A 14,624-nucleotide genomic window follows, 5' to 3' on the forward strand; every position below is an offset into this window, starting at 1 on the left:
GCACATAACAACAACAACAAAAGGCAAAACTCAGGGCAGGAAACTTTCTGGACTGGATCTAAGGGCAGCACTCCCCATAACAGTGTTCAGAGTATACAAAAAAAAAGAAAGAAAAAAAAAAAAACAATGGCATTGCCATTGAGTCTATTTTGACTCATAGTGACACTATAGGACAGAATTGAACTGCCTCATGTGGTTTCCAAGACTTTTCAGTCTTTCCATGGAACAGCTGCTGAGTTTGAACTGCCAACCTTTAGGTGAACCATTATAACACCAGGGCTCCCTAAATGATTTGAATATGGAGTAACAGTGACAGTTATGTCCTTCCCAGACGGGTTCCGTGGTCCTACATGTGACTCAGTCTCCCTTTCCCCTTATTTATAGTCTTATTTCCCTACGTTACTGAGAATTCTTATTAGATATCCATTCATGAAAATGAATACTTCTTAAATCCACCAAGGTTTTAAACAGCTTCCATAACACATCCCAATATACCACAGACACAACAAGCACTATTGGATTTGCTGGATAATAAGATCTGAGTGAAATAATTATTTTCACTGCACCTTAGTTCAGCTAGAAAGTTTCTTTCTTTTTTCCTCCTGTTAATTAAGTATAGGGAAATAAAACTTTCTTGGAATTTCTTCTGTGTTCTGGTAAAAAGCCCTAGCCTCCTAAGACTCTTCACGTACCAAAATTAGATCTGTACCCATTTGTCTAGTCAACTGCTCCTATCTGCAAGGGTATTAACTTTTCTTATTTCCTCAAGAGGGCTAAATAGTTAGAACTGAGAGTAGAGCCTAGGTTAAGCCCTCAAGATGCCTGGAGGACTGGAACACTAGCCCTTGAAATTTACATTTCAAGGAGGAACAGGCACAACTTGGAGAAGTGCCATAGTCTTAGAAGAGATTTTATTTGTATACAAAAGTGCTGGAGTAAGGTGGAGACCCTTTCCGGAGGGGAAAGGCTAGCTGACCCCTTAACAAGAAGCAGGGGAGAATCATTTTTTTCCCATACAGCTGACTTGGGTCTCACTGCATCATCACAGGGCACAGACTGGGGTAAGGGGTGGCCAATGCACTTATTATTTACTATGAGGTGTTTAGTAATAAATCTGTTTCTGATCCCAGTTTACCATGTGTGTATATTCAGAATAAGTTTGGTACAGATGAATATGAGTTTTTCAAACTGCATTTGTGGACCACTTGCATTAAAATCACCAAAGGGAATAGATGGAGGGATGACAGAGGAGGGGGGTTATGGTTTTTAATTAGGAAAGTTCTTAAGCTTTGTCTCAAATTGACTGACTCATAATTCCAGCATGGATCCAGAAATGTACTTTATAACCAATTACCCCCCCTATGATTCTTAATGCCTATCAAAATGTAAAAGAGATTAAACTTTAAGTAACAGTTTATAGTAAGATAGTGGTTCTTAACATGTGGTCTGGGGGTCCTTGGGTCCTTTTCTGGGAGTCCATGAAGCCAAAGCCCTTTTTAATAACAATACTCAGATGTTATTCGCCTTTTCACTCTCCTTCTCTCACCAGTGTATAGTGGAGTTTGTCAGAGACGTGATCCATGATAACTTCGTTGTTCTGACAGGAACCTGTGATTAGATAACTTGTTTTAAATTTTTTTCTGTTTCAATTTCTGACATGATGAATGTTTGAATTTCTGATATGATGGATGTTAATTATGACCCACATAAATAAAAGCACCTTGGAATCCTCCATAAGGTTTAAGAATGCCTTAGATATCTAGTGCTGCTATAACAGAGGGGAGCTCTGGTAGCATAGTGGCTAAAGCACTTGACTGCTAACCAGAAGGCTGGCGGTTCAAACCCACCAGCCACTCCTTGGAAGGAAGGTTGGGCAATCCTACTTCCGTAGTGATACTGCCTCGGAAACCCAAGGAGGGGTCACTATGAGTCGGGGCCGACTCAATGGCACATAACAACAACAACAACATAACAGAAATACCACAAATGGATGGCTTTACCAAACAGAAATTTATCTTCTCACACTTTAGGAGGCTTGAAGTCCAAATTCAGGGCCCCAGCTCTAGGGAAAGGCTTTCTCTTTGTGTATTGGCTCTAGGGGAAGGCCTTGGTCTACTTTCAACACCTGTATTACTGACAGTTCTTGGAAATCTCCATGTACCTTGACATCAAACTTGCCCTGAGTCTAGTATGTTCTCAGCACAGGGACACTGGGTCCAAAGGACATTCTTCACTCCTAACTCTTCTTTCTTGGTGGTACTGAGATCCCTCCTCTGCTCATTGCTCTCTCCTTTTAAGTCTTGTAAGATAAATGGTGGTGCAGACCACATCCCAGGGAAAATCTCCTTAAATCTATCAGTGCTGTGACTTGAGTAAGGGTGTTGCATCCCACCTGAATCCATTACAACCGATTGGCTGTTCACATCAGATCACATCATGGGGGATAATCACATCATTGCTTAGCTGCCAAATTAAATCATTACATAACTGCCAAACCACTGAGAATCATGGCCCAGCCAAGTTGACACATATTTTGAGGGAAGACAATTCATTCCATGACAGAGTCCTAAGACAAAAAAAAAAAAAAAAGTGTAAGAACTGCTATACTAAGTTATGCAGGACTTGCTTACTTAGCCAGAAAGAATTTGCACTCAGATTAGTTGAACACAGAATCAGTTGCTTTCAAGTCAGTTTTGACTCATGTTGACCCCATGTGTGTCATGGCAGGACTGTGCTCAATATGGTTTTCAATGGCTGACTTTTTGGATGAAGATCACCAAGGCTTTCTCCTGAGGAATTTCTTAGTGGACTTAAACCTCCAACCTTTTGGTTTTCAGCAGAGCTCATTAACTATTTGCAGCACCCAGGGACTCAGAATTAACACAAAGGCACTTGTAATTAGAAAATGTTTTTAAACTACAACTACTTAATACCAGTGGGTACTCTGGGCCACCATTCCTTCATTTTCCATTGTCAAAACAAAAGGATTGGAAGCTTGGCAAAGCATTTCTGAAAGGTCACCATTCCCCTGGCTTAGAGCAGATATTTACTAAATGACATTGTGGTCAGTTTGAATGTGTTTGGTAATTTTTAACAATAATAAACCACCCCCCCCAAAAAATGTGTCTGTTTAACCTATGATTAAACAGAAAACCTTTTTTTCATTTCAGCCCCTTTTTATTGAATACCTTTCCACAATACATCAATTCTTTTCTTAGAAGGTAAACAAAATATTTAGTTTCTTCTTCTGAATCCAGGATCTGCCAATGAACATAAATTCTTGTTCTGGAACATAGGTGCACAGGGTTACAGACATTTGAAGCACCAAATTCCAGCACTGCAGCACGGGTGCAGAGGGTTACAGACATTTGAAACACCAATCCTTGTCCCAAAGCCTGGGTGCATACCTTGGCATGGGGCAGTTTTGTTTGGTTATGGTTTTCTAAATAGAATAGCTCATGTACTTATAACTTTCTCTTAAAAGCAATTTGAATTACAATAATAGACTTTGAACTACTTAGTATTTTCACTTCCATATTATTATAACCTATAAAGTTTACAATATGCCAAGTATATGTTCCCTATTTACAGAGGGATAAATTGAGATTTAGTGGAGTTCATCAAAGCTTTCAGTTAGTAGAGCTTAACAGTACCTTTTTAAAATTAAACTTTAATCTGCTTGTATTAGTAATATTTGAACTTTTTGAGCAATATTTTTCTAAAAGGTATGTTCAAGGCTAAGAAAATATAGACAAAATATAGACAATATAGGAAATGCTAATTTTCCAAAAGCAGGTCATCAGGCCTTTCTTCTGAATCACCTCTGGGTAGAATTGAACTGCCAACTTTTAGGTTTAGCAGCTGAACACATTAACCATTTGCACCTCCCAGAGACTCCACCAAGAACCAATAATGCTTAAGAAAGGTGCTACCTTTCCTTAGAAAATTATCATTATATCTTTTTATAAAGCACTGCGTACTACTTATTTTTCACTGGGAATAATATACCCTACACTAGTTTAAACTGACAAACACTTGTGCTTCTATTAACATTTCTCTTTCCAATCCCTTCCCAGGTTAATTTATAGAGGACTAAAATGATTGGTGCCATGCCCAGCAAGGTTCAAATTTACCAGGTGACACCAATCCCTTAGACAAAAAGCGTTCACTCCAGACAAACAGAGTGCTGACAGCGGACCAAAACAGGCTTGTAAGTAAAAAGCGGCTCTGCCGCTACTCTGCCAAAAGCACAGGGAAGAGATGTGATTTGCTACAGAGTGACATGTTATCCTAACCCCAAATAAGTCAGAGAAACTGCTCTTTAAAAATAAATAAAAAGCAACCCATTCCATACGCATACAGTCTTGGATAGGTCGGCTTTGAAGTCACAACCTGATTCCTTGAGAAAGCAGCCACTGGTCCTATCACTAGTTTGCTTTGGTTACATGCTCAAAGGAACAGTCCTTAATATCACTGGTTTCCTTCTCGAGGTGAAGGAAATGGTCAGTATTTGGCAGGAAGAAACCAGATGAGCCCTTTCTTTGTGGCCGCACACTCATCTGTCTTGAACAAGCTGCTGGAAGAGAGCTTTGAAGTTCTTTGACAGTGTAAAGGACATGTGAGTGACTTGCCTGAATGAACTTGAAACCAGAATCGATCAGCTACTAAAGTAGGCTGGATAAGACAGCTAACCGCCCATGGGTGGAACAAACGGCTATTTACACAGTGCGACTTTAGAAGTACTGAAAGACTCTAACTCCAAAGTGCTTACCTCAAGATGCCACCACAGTATCTGAGATTCATGCCATCAGGCACATCACTACTTTGAATTAAGGCAATATATTTCTAAGTGTGTTCTCATGAAGCATTAATGGGTGTTATACCATGAAAAAAAAAAAAAATACATATGGACAGCTACTCATTGATGTCTGTAAACGTGAGAAAAACCAGTATTTAAACAAATAGCAATCTTTACTGTAGAACTCATCTGTGCTTGAAAAAACTTGTAACTATTACGAATAATACTTTATAGAACTCTGGTGGCGTACTGCCTAAAGCTTTTGACTGCTAACCGGAAGGTTGGCTGTTGAAACCCACCAGCCGCTCCGCAGAAGGAAGACTGGGCAATCTACTTCCGTAAAGATTTACCACCTCGGAAACCCAAAGGGGATCGCTATGAGTAGGAATCCACTGGATCGCAGTGAGTTTGCTTTGGTTTATTATGACTCTCCAGTAATGAGATGTCGTAGGCAGCATTTTGCAAACTTGATTGGTCATGAAACACTTTTCTACTAAGTATATTTTAAGACTAGTTTTACTCAGGGAGCTCTGGTAGCATAGTGGCTAAGACATTTGCCTGCTAACCAGACGGCTGGCGGTTCAAACCCACCAGCCACTCCTCGGAAGGAAGGTTGGGCAATCCTACTTCCGTAGTGATACTGCCTCGGAAGCCCAAGGAGGGGTCGCTATGAGTCGGGTTTGACTCGACGGCACATAACAACAACAACAACAGTTTTACTCAGAGTAAGAAATGCATCTTTTCTAGATGACCACTGATAGTACGAAAATACCGTAACTGGATGAAAAACTCGTGAACACATGATCACTCAGGAATACTTGAGCAGTTTTCTTTGTTTTTTAATCAGAATAGTTAGCTGCAGAAACTTTTAAGTGACAAGGGATTTATATTTTGGTGTGATTGAAATATAATAGGTGATACTTAGAGGGTACTGGGGGCAGGTGAGGAGTATTGCTGGGTGAATAAACTCAGGTACAGCACTAGCCATTAAGAGTTTCTAGAAACACTAGGGAGAGGAGCCCAGAAAGTAGGAAGGAGAATCACCAAAAGGATTGAAAGGGAAGTGGATAACAAAAATGCATGTGTGTGTGGGGGGGGGGGGGGGGGCACTAAACACAAACTCTATTCATGGAAATTTTTTGCCTAGGACTACCCTAACTAGGGAAGGCGCTCTGGTGGTACAATGCCTAAGGCAGTTGACTGCTAACCAGAAGGTTGGTAGTTCAAAACAACTAGCCGCTCTGGGGAACCTTGGAAATCCGATGGGTCGCTATTAGTCAGAATGGATTGGATGCCAGTGGTTTGGTTGGTTTTTTTGCAGGGGAGTGGTACCCTAACTAGGAGCCTTGGCAGTGCAGTGGTTAAGCATTTGGCTGCTAACCAAAAGGTCAGTGGTTCAAACCCATCAGCTGCTCCACAGTAGAATGATGTGGTAGTCTCCTGCTATAATGGCTATAGTCTCGGAAACCCTAGGAAGCAGTTCTACTCTGTCCCATAGGGTCGCTAGGAGCTGGAATTGACTCAAGGGCAATGGGTTGACCCTGACTAGTGAGAAAATAATCCACTATTTATTTCCACAAGCACTCAGGCAGAAAGCTGGCGGTTCAAATCCACCAGCCACTCCTCAGAAGGAAGACTGGGCGATCTACTTCCGTAGTGATACAGCCTCAGAAACCCAAGGAGGGGTCGTTATGAATCGGATCTGACTGGACCGCAGTGAGTTTGGGTATTTTTGGTTTTGGTACTTCTAGGAAAGTCTCGCAATGTAATTCGTTTTGCAGTCAAATACATTAAATATACATACCAAAATCAAACCAAATGCACTGCGGTCAAGTCGGATATATACATGGAGAGGGAAGGAGGGAGGGAGAGAAAAAGAGCGCAAGCGAGCTGTGAGTCAACTTGGACTCAAGCCAATGAACCCCACGTGTGTCAAAGTAGAGCTAGGGTTTTTCATGGCTGATTTTTTGAAAGTAGATTGCCTTTCTTGCAAGGGGCCTCTGGTTGGACTCAAACTGCCAACTTTTTGTTTAGCAGTCCATCATGTAAATCATTTGAAGTCAAATATTAATTAGTGCAATTACAGTGTGCAAAATAAAGGAGATGTTCAAGAACACAAAGTTACTACCTCAGAGTAAACTTTGGACTCTCCAGTGCTGCTACGTTTAATATCAGTCACAGTTTAACTCTCCTTTTTTTCTATGGAAAATGGGTTCATTCTCATTATTTTCAAACCATCACGCAAAGGCACACAATCTTTAATTCTGTATTTTGAATTCATTCTTATGAGAAAAGCTGAAAATTCACTTCCAGGGAGAAATGCCTACAATAGTGCCCCATGGGACATAAACTTCGCCTTTAAAATGAAGTTTTAGGCAAGACTCTGAATTAGTGTGTAAACACCATTCTAATTTTGAAACTAAATTTCTCAAATATTTTAAATGATTGGTGTCCCCTTGAACCTCAAAGCGGCACTTCTACATTGCCTCTCATTATAACAGAATATAATTCAAAAGTGATATTTTATTTGGGGAGATGAGCATATCATGTTAGCACTATAACTTGATGAAGACAGGATACACGTGTGGACTATTATTTTGAACTGCAGCCTTTTCTGACTAAAGGAAAAGTGTGTCTTGCCATTGTAAGAGTTCTTTTTTTTTCCTCCCCCCCACCCCAAGTCATGTTTTCCATCTTAATACTCACATTCAATGAAATATTTTCATGTGAGGTTTCTCCTGGCTGTCGAAAGGTGTAATCTGCCTGTTATATGATGTGCTAAGATATTTGTACCTTATCAACTGTTAATTAGCCTGCAACTTTCTTTCTTCCTTTTAATTTAATGCAGCTCTTGGGTGTCTAGGCTTGGGTTAAAAGTGCAGGCTGACATAACTGCTCTCCTTTTACACTTACTGCATGTTCTCAGGATGCTGACAGAAATATTTTTTATGCTGATAAGTCAGACTGTCCTGTTATCTGAAAGAGGAAAGAAGGCAAGCAAAAAAAAAAAAAAAAAAAGGTTGGGAAATAAACATTTCCAGAACTTCATCCATGCGGGAGGAAAGCAATAATCCCACCTCTGAGGAGTCTAAGTGATATCTTTTTCCTACATATTTTAAAATATTGAATTTGCCTCATGTTGGAAAAAATATGTTGTCTTATATGACTGTAATGAATGACATGAGTAATAATAGCTTGCTGTTTTAAAATAAGTCTCTGATTAATCTCAAATCCTGTCTCTTCCACTCTTTGCCAGTCTGTCTCTCCCCTATCTATTTAGAACCCAACCCCATCACTATGGATTCAATTCCAACTCATAGTAACCCTTTAGGACAGAGTAGAACCACCCTGGTAATAACATTGGCTAAGCTCTCTGAATGGAGATGCCAGTGGTTAATATTTTCCTGCTCTAAGACAGCTGTTCATGTTGTGCTTTTCTTAAAAGCAGCCATGTGCAACTGAAAATGTGCCTTAAAATTTCTTCACCTGATTAGGAGATTGTCTAGAAGTCCCTTTACCTTACTTGGGAACAAGGTTTCCACCTAGTTCATTCCAATTTTAACCCCTTCTGAGAATTTGCCTTTCTACCCTAGATCTACTGAATCACAATTTACAGTTTAACAAGAGTTAAACTATAGGGTTTTCAAGGCTGTAAATCTTTATAGATGCAGACTGCCTCATCATTCTCCCACAGAGCCCCTCATGCCTTTGAAATAGCTGAACATTTTGGTTAGCAGCTGAATACTTTGTTAGCAGCTGAATGCTTTAACCACAATGCCACCAGAGCTCCTTACCCATTTAGAAGAAATAAGGCTCTTTAGGATCATGCTTCTGAGCTGAACCATAGGAATTCCTCAGTGCAGGTGCGGCTGCAGTGTCAGGTGTGAGCAGTAAAGAGCCAGGCAAGGTTTTTCTGAAATTTATGTGCAAGAAACAACTCCCAAGCAGGGCTTTGAACTGAGAATTTGCATTTCCACCCCAGATGTACTGAATCAGAATCTACAGTGTGATACGATCCCCAGGTGATTCTTTCATATGCATAAGATCTATAAGAATCTCCTGGAGATCTTGTTAAACTGTAAATTGTGATTCAGTAGATCTGGGGTAGAGAGGCAAATTCTCAGCAGGGGTTCAAATTGGAATGAACTACTTGGAAACCTTGCTCCGGAGCAAGGCAAAGGGACTTCTAGACAATCTCCTAATCAGGTGAAGAAATTTTAAGGCACATTTTCAGTTGCACATGGCTGCTTTTAAGCAAAGAACAGCATGAACAGCTGTCTTAGAGCAGGAAAATATTAACCACTGGCATCTCCATTCAGAGAGCTTAGCCAATGTTATTTTTGGTACATTAGTTCCAGAATACACAACCAGAGGCAAATGGAAATGTACCAAAAGTTAGTTGCAAAATGAAAACCTGTAACCATAGAGTCAAACTCATGGTGGTATCAATGGTTTGCAATTGACTGCTAATCAGAAGGCTGGTGGTTCAAACCCACCAGCCACTCCTCGGAAGGAAGGTTGGGCAATCCTACTTCTGTAGTGATACTACCTCGGAAACCCAAGGAGGGGTTGCTATGAGTCGGGGCTGACTCGACGGCAAATAACAACAACACTAACCGTAAAGTTCACGGTTCAAATTCACCCAGTGGTTCCACAGAAGAAAGGCCTCATGTTCTACTTCCCTAAGACCACAGCCATTGAAAACCTTAGGGACTCATTGGGGTGACCATGAGATAGCAACAGGTGGGGTTTTTGGTTTAATATTACCTTTCAGACTATTGGTCCTAAAATGCTGCACCAATCAAAATAATGAAACCAGTTATTTACCATCATTGTGTGTGTGTGTGTGTGTGTGAGAGAGAGAGATAGTTACAAAGTCAGCACTAGTTTGCATTGCCTTCTTCTCCATTCCCACGCCACTCCCCTGGCAAAGTCATATGGATTCTGACTTCAAATAATCATTGGCTCCAGGTCTCTTATTACCATGCTTCTTTCTAGGTCAGGATGCTTAGTAGCCAGAGCCCAAGGAGTCATTCAAATGGAGCACCTACAAGGTCTTGCAGGTCACACAGGACCTACAAGTGGATCTTGAGCTCTTACATGACGCACCTCCATGCTGGTGCTCCCCACCTGCCCTGGTTCTAATTCCAGCAAGGAAAGCAAGGAGACCAGATGCTGCTCCCATCAGTTTCTTACCCTCTATGCAAAATTTCCTTAGCCCATAGCCCACATATAAAAATAGAGTCTTTGCAAGAAGTACTAGAGACCTTTAACCAGGAAAAGTCTGGGATCTCTAATTTAAGGAGGAGACAAGTGAGCCAGGAGGCCTGTTCCATTATTCAAAATCTGCCAGATACAAAATAGTCTGTAGCCTCTGTACACTCACCGTCTGAATGTTATAGAATTTTGAGCATTATTGTTGAAATAGCCTCCTCAATATGTAACTATGTAGACATTATCCCTTAGGAAATTAGACTGCTGCTGCTGTGTGCTATTAAGTTGATTCTGACTGGTAGTGATCCTATAAGACAGAGTAGAACTGCCCTATAGGGTTTCCAAAGCTGTAAATCTTTATGAAGGAGGCTGCCACATCTTTCTCCCACGGAGTGGCTGGTGAGTTCAAACTGCCAACCTTTCTGTTATCAGCCCAGCACTTAACCACTGTGCCACCAGGCCTCCTTTAAACCACTGCATTGAGTCAATTCCAACTCACAGCGACCCCCACTGGGTTTCTAAGGCTGTAAATCTTTATGGAAGTAGATTGCCTCATCTTCCTCTTGAGGAGCAGCTGGTGGGTTTGAACCACTGAACTTCTCGGTTCCTTTAGGGAATTATAAACCAAAAATTCATTGCCATTGAGTCAATTCCAACTCACAGCAACCCTTATAGGACAGAGTGGAAATGCCCCATAAGGTTTCCACAGCTGGAGATCTTCATGGACGCAAACTGCCATATATTTCCCCCACAGAGTGGCTAGTGGGTTAGAACTCCTACCTTTCTGAAAGCAGTTGAACTCTTTAACCACTGTGCTACCAATGCTGCTTTACTCCAAAACCAAACTCCCTGCCATGGAGTTGGATCTGGCTCACAGAGACCCCTCTTTGGGTTTCCGAGGCAGTATCACAATGGAAGTAGATTGCCCGACCTCCCTTCCAGGGAGTGGCTGGTGGGTAGGAAACTATAAAACCCTGTAACTCTGAGGCCAAGTTAAGTTTATTAATTTCATATAGAATTTAGCTAACAGTTTAATTCTGTCACTAATTCTGGCAATAGAGAGACCTTTTATAAGTCACTTCTGCCTTTTTTTCTATGTCTGTGAAAAGTACCTTCATTAGCTAATTTTAAAGAAATATTAAATCTGGTCCAAACAGAGTTAGAAACATAAGACATTTGCTGTCACTTTGTGACTGATTTGTAACAGTAACTCTTTTCCTACTATTTGGGATTAAACATTCAGGAGTTGGTGTGGTAGTCTAAACCTTTCTCTGAGACTTTAGGCTCTTTGCATTAAAGTCAGAGGCCTAAGGTATGGGAAGTATAGCAAATGCCCTGGGTGCCAATTGAAGGGGGATGCCACTAAGTAGTTTCTGTTAACCATTGCAGTTTCCATCACCAGCTATGAGAGATCATTCTGAAAGTTAAAACTAATACTTTTGTATTTGAGGCCTAAAGGAGCTCTGATGGTATAGTGGGTAAGGAATTTGGCTGCTAACCAGAAGGTCAGTGGTTCAAATCCACCAGCTGCTCTGTGGGAGGAAGATGAGGTAATCTACTTCTGTAAAGATTTATAGCCTTGGAAACCCAATGGGGATGGCTGTGAGTTGGAATTGACTGTAATAATTGGGTCTCTGTAAGAATACAGTAAGGAGTTCTGGTGGTGTAGTGGTTAAGGCATTTGGCTGCTAACCAAAAGGTCAATGGTTTGAACCCACCAGCTTCTCTGTGGAAGAGAGATGAGGCAGTTTGCTTTTATAAAGATTTATAGTCTTGGAAACCATATGGGGCAGTTCTACTCTATCATATAGGGTTGCTATGAGTAGGAATCAGCTCAATGGCAGGGGGTTTTGGTATAAGAATAGTGTGTTTAGTTTCCTAGGGCTGTCGTAAGTAAATGGGTTAAAAGAAGAGAAATTTACTATCTCACAATCCTGAGGGCTAGAAATCCAATCAACATGTGGTAGGGCCATGATCCTTCGGAAGTCTCTAGGGGGAGATCCTTTCTCATCTCTCTCAGTTTCTGGTAGTCCAGGAGTTTCTTGGCGTGTAGATGCATCTTCACCTGGCTACTCTGCCTCTGTCTCTCTCTGTCTCTTCTCTTTTACAAGGGCATGACTCAGATTAGATAAGAAGACACCCTACTCCAGTGTGACTTCATGTTAACTGATAACATCTTCAAAAATCCTATTTGCAAACAAGATCACGTTCACAGGTACAGGTATTGGGACTTTAATACAACTTTTTGGAAAATGCAATGCAATACATAACAAATAGCAAGGGAATGGTTAGCATAAAATTCAGGACAGAGACTGACGCTGGTGTACAGCCCAGGGACTGGGTCCAGGAGGAGTGTGTAAAGAGTGTCAGTGGTATTGATAATGTCAGGTAGTAGCTTCACAGGTATTTATTTTATTGCTATGCTTTATGAGTTACATGATGCATTGCATATAGTTTTTGAATCAATTAAAAAGTATGGTTTTCCTGATATTCTAGTAAGACTGTTAAAGCTTCATGCATGTATGCACCTTATATTAAAGAAGACCAGTCATTAAAATGACCAGACTGTCATCACATCTTGTTAACATCTAAATAACAGAATAATTAAATACTCTTAAAAATGTTTTAAGGAGACTCAAAAAAGAAAAAAGAATGCCAATACATAATATAGAAATTTTCCTATTATATCTGCTACTATTAACACATATTCTAACCTTAATCTCCCACCATAACGATGCAATGCTTTCTGACTCACCCTCTTTTCTTTGGTCCAAACCTTTCTCTGAGACTTTAGGCTCTTTGCATTAAAGGCAGGGACCTAAGGTATGGGAGGTATAGCAAGTGCCCTGGGTGCCAATTGAAGGAGGATGCCACTAAGTAGTTTCTGTTAACCATTGCAGTTTCTATCACCAGCTGTGAGAGATCATTCTGAAAGTTAAAACTAATACTTTTGTATTTGAGGCCTAAAGGAGCTCTGGTGGTATAGTGGGTAAGGAATTTGGCTGCTAACCAGAAGGTCGGTGGTTCAAATCCACCAGCTGCTCTGTGGGAGGAAGATGAGGTAATCTACTTCTGTAAAGATTTATAGCCTTGGAAACCCAATGGGGATGGCTTTGAGTTGGAATTGACTTGATGGTAGTTGAGAGTGTTTTAAAAAAGACTCCAAAAATAGAGAGAGGCACACAGAATCAATAAATGTTAGTTATTTTTGTTATTATTTTTCTCATTACTGCTAGTGCCTATATTCCTATATTCCTACCATGCTGGCCAATATTCCTAAATTCTTGCTCCTAGACAGTCTTTCCAGAGCTCTGATACTTGATTTTCCTGCCTGCAGCTGGGGTATAAGATTCCTTCTCCTGACTTTTTTATCCTGGGCTTCTCTAGTCTGATGCTTCTTGAACAGGTGATCTCAGATCTCTGCACCATGAGGACTCATCTACCTTCTTCTCTGAAAGAAAATTATTTACTCAGTTGTGTTTTCTGTTTCTGGCTTCTCTATACCTAAACCCTAATTTTCCATCCTGTCCAGCAATCCTGTCAGTATTATTCTGAAGACTCCAAATAAGACACCTTGCATATATTATATCCTTTAATCCACACATCAACTCTACGAAAGTACAGGTGTTCTGCTGTCCTCAACATGTAAACTCCATCTCTGGTTCCAAGGCAGCTTCCTTGATTCCTGTCATTTTCCAGTGGGGAGGAAGAAAAGAGATAGAAGAGTGCATACCCAAACCTTGTAAGAGAAGGACCTGAGCGGAGTGTATGTCTTATCTGTTTACTCACATAGCCATACCGAACTGCAATCTTTAACTAAACAAACAAACAAAACTCACTGCCATTGAGTTGATTCAGACTCATAGCAACCCCCATTGGGTTTCCAAGGCTGTAAATCTTTACAAATGTGGACTGCCTCATCTTTCTTCTGTGAATCAACTGACCTTTTGGTTACCAGCAAATGAATGAATTTTAACCACTGCACCACCGTACCTCCTTAATCTTTAACTAGGTGGCCATAAATCTCACCATATCATTAGTGTGAAAGAAGAGAATAAATAGACCTTAGAGACAACCTGAAAAGGTTGTTGTTGTTATGTGCGGTCAAGTCAGTCTTGACTCATCGTGACCGCTCTTTGGGTTTCCGAGGCAGTATCACTACAGAAGTAGATTGCCCAACCTTCCTAAGGTAGGAAGTGATATTTCCATTTCATCGATGAAGACACTATGGCTTAGAGAAAGTAAGAAGGCCCACTGCAAGAAAGTAAAGGTTCCAGGAATTCAAGTCAGATCTGACTCTAGAGCTACTTCTGCATGTACTGCTCAGCACTCCTTAGTTCCCTGTGTTCACTGAAAATGTAATTGCCTGTATTCGCTAGTGCTGCCAATGCCTTAACAGAAATACCACATTTAGATGACTAAAGGTTCAGATCAGGATATAGACCAAGTCAATCCCTTCTGTGGACCTCTCTCCCAGTTTCTTTGATTTCTGGCAATTCTTGGTGTCCCTTTGCTTGCAGATGGGTCCTCACATGGCATCTGTCTTGCCCCTCTGTGTGTGTGCCTCTGTATCTATTCTGTTATGTTTATAACTCAGAAGTGATCAGGTTTA

This window comes from Orycteropus afer, unplaced genomic scaffold (genome assembly GCF_000298275.1).
Source record: "Orycteropus afer afer isolate SDZICR_OR568_19922 unplaced genomic scaffold, OryAfe1.0 scaffold00035, whole genome shotgun sequence".
NCBI lineage: Eukaryota > Metazoa > Chordata > Mammalia > Tubulidentata > Orycteropodidae > Orycteropus > Orycteropus afer.